The sequence below is a fragment of the Pelobates fuscus genome, unplaced genomic scaffold, assembly GCF_036172605.1.
Source record: "Pelobates fuscus isolate aPelFus1 unplaced genomic scaffold, aPelFus1.pri H_2, whole genome shotgun sequence".
Taxonomy (NCBI): Eukaryota; Metazoa; Chordata; class Amphibia; order Anura; family Pelobatidae; genus Pelobates; species Pelobates fuscus.
In genome coordinates this window covers 41,286-52,428 of record NW_026961991.1, presented here as the reverse complement: position 1 = coordinate 52,428, position 11,143 = coordinate 41,286, and positions in this window count along the sequence as shown.

Genomic DNA, 11,143 nt, shown 5'->3' with positions numbered 1-11,143 from the left:
TTGAACGCATCGAAAATTGTGATCCATCAGAGGTAGAGTCTGCATGTTTACTGGCTGCTTCTGAGCAACAGGAAGGCCATGACCAACAACCTCCCAATGCTGAGGATGAGAAGGATTTACTAAGACCTGGAATTGGCCTAGACAGTTGTTTGCAGCCATCTGACCTTGGAGAGGAAGCACTGACACACGGTGATGGAATATTCAGCATTGCACCTGCACAAGGAAACACACCTGTCAGCTTCTTTAACCCCTTAAGGACACATGACATGTGTGACATGTCATGATTCCCTTTTATTCCAGAAGTTTGGTCCTTAAGGGGTTAAAGTTCCTAGGCTTGAGGCAATGGCTTTCCCTGTTCAGTTTCCTACTGGACAGAATACATTGGACCAGGCAAGACAAGTCAAACTGTCCCCGAGCATGTATTTCAATGCAAGGCTTTTTTGTGTTGATACTCGTTTTGCTAGAGACACAAGCTACCTCTTCTTTGCGCAATTTGTCACAGAAACACACATGGCCAAAAGCAGCATGTCCATCCAATTAAGGAAAGGAAAACCCAATACCAGGGATGGACAGAAAATATCCAACAAGCTGCTACAGGACAAGCGTGAGGTTGAGAGGTTGGTGCGAAACCGAGATGCCACAAGGTTCATGCAACCACTGAGAGGGAGTCCAGCTTATTGGGATAAAAATCTGAAGAATTTGCTAGCCATGGTCAGACAATTGGGTAAGCCAACATTTTTTCTTACCTTCTCTGATGCAGAATTCAGATGGCCAGAGGTAATCACAGCAATAAAGGCGCAACAAGGTCAAAAGGTGGATTTTGCAGAGCTAGACTGAGCTGAAAAGTGTGACATCCTTCGAGGCAACCCAGTGACCACCATGCGCATGTTTGACAAACGGGTTGATGCTCTGATGCGAGAGCTGCTGTTGGGTCCTGCACAGCCAATCGGTGAAGTTATCGATTACTTTTACCGGGTTGAATTTCAGGCGAGAGGGAGCCCTCATATACATTGTCTCTGTTGGGTAGCAGGAGCTCCTATATTTGGACAAGACAGTGATGACCAGGTGTGTGCCTTTATAGATCATAACATCTCATGCCAGCTGCCTGATGAAGCCAAACAGGCCCTACTTTACAGATTTGTAACAGAACTTCAAATGCACAGCAGATCTCATTCAAAATCGTGCAAGAAAGGTAACAGAGTATGCAGATTTGGATTTCCAAAGCCACCTATTACCAAAACGAGGATAACTTACCCGATTCCAGAAGAACAAGGAGATTGTGCAATGAAACCACAAGCAGCCAAAAACAAACTGAAACCAGTCTGGGATTTGCTTAATAACCCGAACGTGCAGCTTGAAGACATGTCACAGCTACTGGCACAGTGTGATATGACTTTGAATCAATACAACTCGTACATTGAGGCATTGACCTCCTCAAGCGTGATTGTAATGAAGCGAGATGTCAAGGACTGCTGGGTGAACAACTACAATCCACATTTGCTGACGGCCTGGAATGCCAACATGGACATCCAGTACATTCTTGATGAGTATGGTTGCATCATGTACATGTTGTCCTACATATCCAAGCCAGAACGCGAGCTGAGTGAACATCTCAAAACAATAGTCAAAGAAATGAGCCCAGAAACAGAGACAGAACGAGAAGAAATGAAAGAAGTTCTTCAGGCTTATTCAAAACACAGAGAGGTCAGCGCCCAGGAGTCTGTGGCCCGTACGTGCAGCCTGAAAATGAAGTCTTGCTCACGTGAGGTTGTTTTTCTGCCAACTGGTGACAACGCACTGAAAATGAGTCTCCCGCTCAGTGCATTGCAGAACAAACCAGCCGATTCTCTTAATGTGTGGATGACGAGTTTTGTCGACAAATACAGACCCAGACCCGAAACACCAGAGTTTGAGTCCATGTGTCTGGCAGACTTTGCATCCCATTACAGGGTTGTCTATGGCAAGCAGAAGGAAGATGGCAAGCAAAAGGAAGACGGCAAGTGTGTCAGCCTTTTGAATGAAATGGGAACGATTCAAAAACGCACAAGAGGGAAGCCTGCAATCATCAGGTACGCACGCTTCTCAGAGAAGAAGGACCCCGAGAACTACTACGGCAGACTGCTTAAACTCTACCTCCCCCACCGTTCAGAGTCATCACTGAAAACTGTAAGGTTCCCAACACACCAGGATTTTTACAAAGGCGCCTGTGTGAGCTTACCAGGAGAAGAAGCAATCCGAGCAGTGTCTGCAATTGTTACCAGCAACCAAAAGAAGTTCGAACAACACAACAAAATTGTGGAACAAGTCTTGGATGACTTTGTAAAAAACGGCCCTGTTGAAGATGCTTGGAACACCATTGCCCCAGAAGTTGAGTTAGATAGGTTGGAATGTATAGAGGAACGCAAAGAAGGGGAGCCACATCATGAGAATGAACAAGATGATGTTCCGGAGTATACCTGTCACAAACAAACAGGTGGAATTGCGCTTACTGTGAAGGCCCCACAAATGTGCCCTGATCTCCTTCATAAAATGTACAGAAAACTTAACCGGACACAAGCTCAGACATTCTACTCAGTTTGTGACTGGTGCACTAACCGTGTGCGTGGCCTAAATCCTGACCCATTCTATTACTTTGTCACTGGTGGCGCAGGGACAGGCAAATCACACCTGATAAAGTGCATCTATGCTGAGGCGACAAAGATACTCTGTAAACTTACCAGACTACGTGAGGAAGCAGACATATCCATGCCCAGCGTTTTACTAACTGCATTTACAGGAACAGCAGCTTTCAACATTTCAGGCAACACTTTGCATTCTCTGCTGAAGTTGCCAAGAAGCTTGAAGCCACCCTACCAAGGACTTGGAAATCTCATAGATGAAGTGAGGGCACAGCTGTCAAATGCGGAGATCATTGTTATTGACGAGGTGTCAATGATTTCAAAGCCCCTGTTTGCCTACATCAACTGGAGATTACAGCAAATCAAAGGCAGTAAGAAACCTTTTGGTGGTATGTCAGTACTAGCAGTAGGAGACTTTTACCAGGTCCCCCCTCTGGGAAAAAGTAAGCCACTCTGCGTGTTTTAGGAAAATACCAATGACGTCTGGAAAGACTACTTTCAGATGATCACGCTGACAGAGATCATGCGACAGAAGGATGACATTTCATTTGCTGAGCTTTTGAATAGAATCAGAGTCAAGCAAAAGACTGGCACCTTAAGCAATGATGACAAAGCTCTGCTTGCTCAGGCTTTGACAGATCCCACCCACTGCCCTAATGACGTGCTGCACATCTTTGCCACCAACAAAGAGGTTCACAAATATAATGCCTCAACTGTGTCTGTTCTCCATTCAAACGTCACCAACATAGATGCCGACGATTACAGAAAAGACCCTAAAACAGGAGTGATACAGAGGCAACACCAACCTTTCAAAGGACACAAAGACAATCTGATTGACACACTGCAAGCAGCTGAAGGTGCCTGTATCATGATCACAAGAAACATTGATGTTGAAGACGGGCTTGTTAATGGGACATTTGGCAAGATTGCAAGAATAATCATCCAGACAGAGAATGGTGCTACTACGGTAAACAAGCTTGGGCTTGTGCTGGACAATCCAAATGCAGGACAGAGATACCGTAACAAGTCATCTTGTGATGCTGAAAACTTGGTGTACATAGAAAGGGTAGAGGAAAACCTGAGACAGAAAGGAGTTGTTCGCAGGCAGTTCCCCCTGAAGTTGGCTTTTGCATGTACGATTCATAAGTGTCAGGGGATGTCGATACAGTCGGCAGTGGTCTCATTGAAGCAGATCTTCCAACCGGGAATGGCCTATGTAGCTCTGAGTAGAATGACTACTCTGCAAGGACTGCACATAACCGACTTTGATGAGAAGAAGATCTTTGCTGATCCTGAAATCACAGCCTCCCTGGACTCAATGAAGAGTGCATCACTGGAAAGTGTTATGCCCCTCTTAAAGTTTTTACAGACAACAGACAAACAGCAAACATTAACAATTATCCATCACAACACGGAAGGATTACCAGCTCACATTGAAGAAATCAAATCTCACCACGAGTTGACACTTGGAGATGTTTTATGTTTCACTGAAACTCATCTCTCAGGCTCTTCTGTTGCTAAAAGTCTCCAGCTGGAGGACTACAACCTGTTCAAACGCAACAGACATCTCTCGTACACGAACCGTCCTGACATTGCAAGTAAAGGTGGCGGAGGTGTCGCCTTGTATGTCAAAAACCATTCAAAGGCCTTTGAAAAGCAGTATCATCACAATGTGACTGACCTGGAGTTCTTGGTTGTCAAACTGGAGTCTCCTGTACAAGCTTTGATCGCCGTTGTTTACAGGCCACCTGATTACAGTATTGGCCAATTCCTTACTAACATGCTGGGCCTCTTGGAATCTTTGGAAAGAATGGATTGCCAACCTATAATACTCTGTGGAGATTTCAATGAAGATTTTTTGTGCAGCGCAATATCTGATCTTCTTGACTCAAGAGGATATACCCAACTGGTCTGGGCAGCCACCACAGAAAAAAACACACTGTTGGATCACATTTACATCTCCAGGGTGCAACACTGTCTCCAGTCAGGAGTACTGCACAGTTATTACAGCTATCATGATCCCGTGTATTGTGTTTTGAGCAGTGGGTGTGAACACGCTTAGAGCCTGCATAAACAGTGCATGAGCATTGCCAGGAAACAGTGGTTGTAAACACTGATCATCAACAAACAGATAGCACACCTTCACCTCCATTCTACGTCAAGATGCTGACACCCCCCCCCCCCCCCCCCCCCCCAAATGCATGTGGTCATACCTTCATCTGTTAGGCTTGTTAATGCTGCTAATGTTTTTATAAATGTATGTTTTAACGTAACTGTGAAGCACTTTGGGCAACATCGTTGAAATTAAATGTGCTATATAAATAAATAAAAGTTGAAATGCATTTTTCACTCTATCAAGCTTGCTGTGTGCACTTTTTAAATTCGATCAATCAATTGGTCAGTGTAATGTTTACTATCTTTACTCAGTCCAAACACTCCACACAGTTACTCTGCCCAGTCCAACCTTTCCACAGTTACTCCAGCCAATCCAACCACACAACAGTTACTCAAGCCACTCCACCCAGTTACTCCGCCCACTCCAGTTGTAAGCTACTGGTGGAGGCAAGAACACTTCACACAATTTCCCCAGAAATTGTAGCTTTTCTAGTTATTATTAAGTTTTCTTGCATAGCAAGACCACTTACTGTTATCTCACATATATATTATTATTATTAAGTGTTCTTGCATAGCAAGACCACTTACTGTTATCTCACATATATATTATTAAGTGTTCTTGCAGAGCAAGACCACTTAATGTTATCTCACATATATATTATTAAGTGTTCTTGCATAGCAAGACCACTTACTGTTATCTCACATATATATTATTAAGTGTTCTTGCATAGCAAGACCACTTACTGTTATCTCACATATATATTATTATTATTATAGCCAAATTTGCCACCCTAACTCCTCCCACAGTTTTTACACTACATAGATAAAAATATACCAAAACGTGCAGACTGTTCCCGATCGGATTGCTATTACTTTGTGGAACGTTTCGCCGAATGGTTCACGGAATATCATCGTTCTTGTGGCGAAATTTGTCCCATAGGAATGAATGGCAAAGCTAGAGTGGGAGCTGGCAAAAGCTGAAAAATCAGGACATGATTTCTAAACTGCCACCACTCCCTCATTTTCAGGCCCAACTACACAAATCTTATATCAAAACGTTCAGCTATCCCTGCTGCCACTAAACATGTCCACGGCTAAGCTGTAGTCCTGATAGTTTTCACAATATGACCATTTGTTTGCAACTCACGCCGTCCATTGACATTCATTGAAACTCCACTCTGCAAAGCTCACATTTGAAGGGCAATTTTTAAACTGCGACTGTGCCTTCATTGTTAATACCTCAGAGACATACTATGCATCGAAATGTAGGTCTGGGTCTTGTGATTCTCACAATATAAACCTCTTTACTGTAGGATGTATAGGTTTTAAAATACGACCATTTGAAAATGGCAACCACCAAAATACTCTGACCTGTGTCAGGCTGCAGCAGCAAGTGATGTCATAGACAAAGCCTTTTGTACACCTGCTAATGTTTTTATAAATGTATGGTTTAATGTAACTGTGCAACAAAGTTGCAATTAAATGTGCTATATAAATGATAACAGTTACTCCGCCCACTCCAGTTGTAGACTACTGGTGGAGGCAAGAACACTTCACACAATTTCCCCAGAAATTGTAGCTTTTCTAGTTATTATTATTATTATTATTATTATAGCCAAATTTGCCACCCTAACTCCTCCCACAGTTTTTACACTACATAGACAAAAATATACCAAAACGTGCAGATTGTTCCCGATCGGATTGCTATTACTTTGTGGAACGTTTTGCCGAATGGTTCTTGGAATATCGTCGTTCTTGTGGCGAAATTTGTCCCATAGGAATGAATGGCAAAGCTAGAGTGGGAGCTGGCAAAAGCTGAAAAATCAGGACATGATTTCTAAACTGCCACCACTCCCTCATTTTCAAGCCCACCTACACAAATCTTATATCAAAATGTTCAGCTATCCCTGCTGCCACTAAAAATTTCCACAGCTAAGCCATAGTCCTGATAGTTTTCACAATATGACCATTTGTTTGCAACTCACGCAGTCCATTGACATTCATTGAAACTCCACTCTGCAAAGCTCACATTTGAAGGGCAATTTCTAAACTGCGACTGTGCCTTCATTGTTAATATCTGTCAGGATAGGCACAGGGATCCAACACGCAGAGTACAAACAGGTAATAGGTACGTATACCGGACCTTAGAATGGCCGGACTAACGTAGGTGAAAGTAAAGAATGGTCTAGAGACAAGCCGAGGTCGAGGGAACGAGAGAGCAGGTAAGCGAGAGACAAGCCGAGTCAAGGGTAATAGAGGTAAGCGAGGAATAACAAACAAGCCGGGTCAAAACCAAAGAGACAGAATATATAACAAGAGCACTGAGTGACTAGACAAGCTAGAACCACGACAGGGCAATGAACAAATGTAGAAAGCCCTACTTTATACCCTGGTTCCAGATAGGTAATCACGCCCCCGACGAGTCCTCATTCGTGCTCGGGACTTGATTGACAGGTCGGAACGGGTTGTCGTCATGACGTCGGCTACTGAGCGCCGCGTCATAAAAGGAAGTGGATCCCTCGCGGCCGGCGTGTAAACGACCGAGAGGACCGCGAGGAACGAGTGATTCAGCCCTTTTGGGAGGAAGAACGTCCAAGTGTCTCACCTCCTCAGAGGTAGAGACAACAGGTAACCTGACAATATCTCAGAGACATACTATAATCAAAATGTAGGTATGGGTCTTGTGATTATCACAATATAAAGCTCTTCACTGTAGGATTTATAGTTTTTAAAATATGACCGTTTGAAGATGGCAACCGCAAAAATACTCTGACCTGTGCAAGGCTGCAGCAGCAAGTTGTCAGGATCGGGACAGGGATCCAACACGCAGAGTACAAACAGTAGCCAGATACGTATACCGGACCTTAGAATGGCCGGACTAACGTAAGTAGTACAGTATAGAATGGTCAAAGACAAGCCGAGGTCGAGGGTAACAGAAGACAGGTAAGCGAGAGACAAGCCGAATCAAGGGTAACAGAGATAAGCAGAGTAAGGTAAACAAGCCGGGTCAAAACCAAAAGGGATAATAGAATACACAAGCACTGAGTGACTAGAACAAGCTAGAACCACGACAGGGCAATGAGCTAATGAACGAAGCTCTGTTAAATACCCTGTTCAGAGCAGTAACCACGCCTCCGAGGCGTCCTGATTGGTCCTGCAGCAATTGAGTGACAGGTCGTTCCGGAGGAGTGTCCTGATGACAACTTCCTGCCTAGATGCTGTAAAAGGCAGTCACTCCCTCGCGGCCGGCCTTGCATGACCGGATAGACCGTGGGGAAGGGAGCCATCAGGCCGTCTGGATGGAGGAACAGCTAAGTCTCTACCTCTTTCGGAGGTAGAGACCGCAGGTACCCTGACAGTACCCCCCCTCTCAGATACGCCCACCGGGCGGAATACACCAGGGCGAGAAGGGAATCGAGAGTGAAACGCCCTGCGGAGACGGGGAGCATGCACCTCCTCCTGAGGTACCCAACTTCTCTCCTCAGGACCATAACCCTTCCAATCGACCAGATATTGCAGTTTCCCCCGGGAGATTTGAGAATCAACGATGGAATTGACCTCATACTCCTCCTGACCCTCCACCTGAACTGAGCGGGGAGGGGCGGTCGTGGAGGAGAACCTGTTACATATTAATGGTTTTAGCAAGGAAACATGAAATGAATTAGGAATGCGTAAGGCATTAGGCAACGCTAAACAATACGCAACTGGGTTAATTTGAGCCAGTACCCTGTAAGGTCCAATATATCGAGGAGCAAACTTCATGGACGGCACTTTTAACCGAATGTTTCTAGTACTTAACCATACTCTATCGCCTGGAACAAACACCGGTGCTGCCCTTCTACGTTTGTCAGCGTGTTTTTTAACCAGCGTAGAATTGTGCAGAAGGATTTGTCGAGTTTGATCCCACAACTCTCTTAAATTGGCAACATGAGCATCCACCGACGGTATCCCTTGAGAAGAAGACTCCGAAGGAAGGATGGAAGGATGAAAGCCATAATTCAAGAAAAAAGGGCTAGAATGCGTAGAATCACAAATGAGATTGTTATGTGCAAACTCCGCCCAAGGAATCAAACCGACCCAATCGTCCTGGTGTTCTGAAACAAAACAACGTAAATATTGTTCAACTTTTTGGTTAGTGCGTTCAGCAGCTCCATTGGACTGAGGATGATAGGCAGAGGAGAAATTCAATTTGATGCCTAGTTGGGAGCAGAATGATCTCCAAAAACGGGAAACAAATTGGGAGCCTCTGTCAGAGACAATTTGGGAAGGTATCCCATGCAAACGGAAAATCTCCCTGGCGAATATCTCCGCTAATTCGGGCGAAGATGGGAGTTTAGGTAAGGGAATGAAGTGAGCCATTTTAGTAAATCTGTCTACCACAGTGAGGATGACAGTCTGCTTTTTAGAGATAGGTAAATCAACAATGAAGTCCATTGCCAAGCAGGACCAAGGCTTTTCAGGAACCTCTAAAGGGTGCAGAAATCCGCATGGAAGCGAATGGGGTAGCTTGGTCTTGGTACAAACTTCACATGCCCCGATGAATTCTTTAATATCCTTGCGTAAGTCAGGCCACCAAACATCTTTAGAGACCAGCGCATAAGTCTTGCGGATGCCAGGATGCCCAGCCACCTTGCTGTTATGGAGACAGCGTAGCACCTCCAGTTGGAGAGCGGCAGGAACGAAGTGTCGATCCCCAGGAGTCTGTTTGGGTGCCAAATGCTGAGACTTCATGATCTCAGAAAGCAATGGAGAGTGAATCCTGAGATTCGTGTTCGCGATGATATTCCCCTTAGGAACTATGGAGGACAGAAGTGGTTCAGTTATAGCGGATGGTTCATATTGACGAGACAAAGCATCGGCTTTAGAGTTCTTAGAACCAGGTCTATACGTAAGTACATAATTAAAGTGAGTGAGGAACAAAGCCCAGCGAGCCTGCCTGGCGGACAAGCGCTTAGCCTCCCCAATATAAGACAAGTTCTTATGATCCGTTAGGATAGTAACAGGGTGTAGTGTCCCTTCCAGTAAATGTCTCCACTCCTTTAAAGCCTTAATGACCGCTAATAGTTCCCTCTCCCCGATGTCATATCTGCTCTCAGGCCCAGAAATCTTTTTAGAGAAGAAACCACAAGGGTGTAACGGTTTATCCACCCCTAACCTTTGAGACAGAACAGCCCCAACTCCTGTCTCAGAAGCATCGACTTCGAGCAAGAAAGGCAGAGTCGTATCAGGATGAACTAGAATGGGAGCTGAGGCAAAAAGTTCCTTGAGAGTCTTAAAAGCACCAAGAGCTTCCTCAGACCAGAACTTAGTATCAGCCCCTTGTTTGGTCATATTGGTAATAGGCGCAATGATAGAGGAGTAACCCTTAATGAAGCGCCTATAGTAGTTGGAAAAACCAATAAACCTTTGGATAGCCTTGAGTCCTTTGGGCAAAGGCCAGTCTAAAATAGATTGGAGTTTACCAGGATCCATTTTAAAACCTTCCCCAGAAATCACGTACCCAAGAAAGTCTACCTGAGACTTATCAAAACTGCACTTCTCCAATTTGCAGTATAGACCATGTTGCAGAAGTTTGTGTAACACCTTTCTGACCTGTCTATGGTGAGTCTCAATCTCCTTAGAGTGTATTAGTATGTCGTCCAGGTAAACAATAACACAATCATGCTGAAACTCCCTAAGTACCTCATTAATCAACTCTTGAAATACTGCAGGAGCATTGCATAGTCCAAATGGCATAACAGTGTATTCGTTATGGCCATACCGGGTATTGAATGCCGTCATCCACTCGTGACCTTGCTGGATTCTCACCAAATCGTAAGCCCCTCTGAGATCTAACTTGGTGAAGATTTTGGAGCCCTTAAGACGATCAAATAACTCGGTAATCAGTGGGATAGGATAGGCATTTCTGACCGTTATTTTATTCAAGCCTCGGTAATCGATACAAGGTCTCAGCGTGCCATCCTTCTTCTTAATGAAAAAGAACCCCGCCCCGGCCGGAGAAGAAGACCTCCTGATGAATCCCTTTTCTAAATTCTCCTGAATATACTCCTCTAGAACCGAGTTTTCCTGAACAGACAAAGGATATACATGGCCCCTCGGAGGCATAGTCCCGGGTAGAAGCTTAATTTTACAGTCAAATGACCTGTGTGGCGGCAAAGAATCGGCATTCTTCTTGTCAAACACTGCCCTTAAGTCTAGGTAAAGGTCTGGTATTTGTCTTTCTGTGGACTGAGTAGGATTCTCCTGTATGTTAATATTAGCTAATGGAGAAACCTTGCAAAAACACCGATCCTGGCAGCCCTGGCCCCACGAGAGTATCTCCCCTAACTCCCAATCAATAATAGGGTTATGTTCTTTCAACCATGGGTACCCCAGAACTATGGGAACGGAAGGAGACGAAATGAGCAGAA